This window comes from Penaeus monodon, chromosome 27, assembly GCF_015228065.2.
Source record: "Penaeus monodon isolate SGIC_2016 chromosome 27, NSTDA_Pmon_1, whole genome shotgun sequence".
Classification (NCBI taxonomy): Eukaryota; Metazoa; Arthropoda; class Malacostraca; order Decapoda; family Penaeidae; genus Penaeus; species Penaeus monodon.
The window spans coordinates 39,087,508-39,087,970 of NC_051412.1; positions in this window are offsets into that span (position 1 = coordinate 39,087,508).

Here is a 463-nt window from a genome sequence, read left to right on the forward strand (position 1 = left end):
GTGCTCAGTGTCCCATCTTCCTTTTTTTCTCTGCTCCTTCCTTTCCCCTTTTTGTCTGCTTTCGACTGCCTTCTTATCCTTACTCTCATCTCTCATTCTTTCTTTCTCTCCTTCCTGCACTTGTGACCTTCTTCCCTCGCTTCCACGGACCACTTCAGTCGCTACTGCTGTTGACACAACCGCGCCTTTCGCTCGATTTGTTCTTCCCTCTCTGTCTCTTCCTCCTTTTCTCCTGTTAACCACATTTTCCCACTCCTTTTCCCTTCTCCATCTCCGCTTCTACGATGCGTGTGCTAACCTTTTCACGTCTTGCTCCCCATTTTATTTCTTTTCCTTCACACCATTCTTTTCTACCCGTCTGCCTGCGCGCCCCTTCTTTCTCTCTGTTTCCGATTCATTGGTTTTGCCTTTTTTAACCCTCTCTGTCTCATGTGTTTATTGAAATCTTTTTTATCCTCCTTTT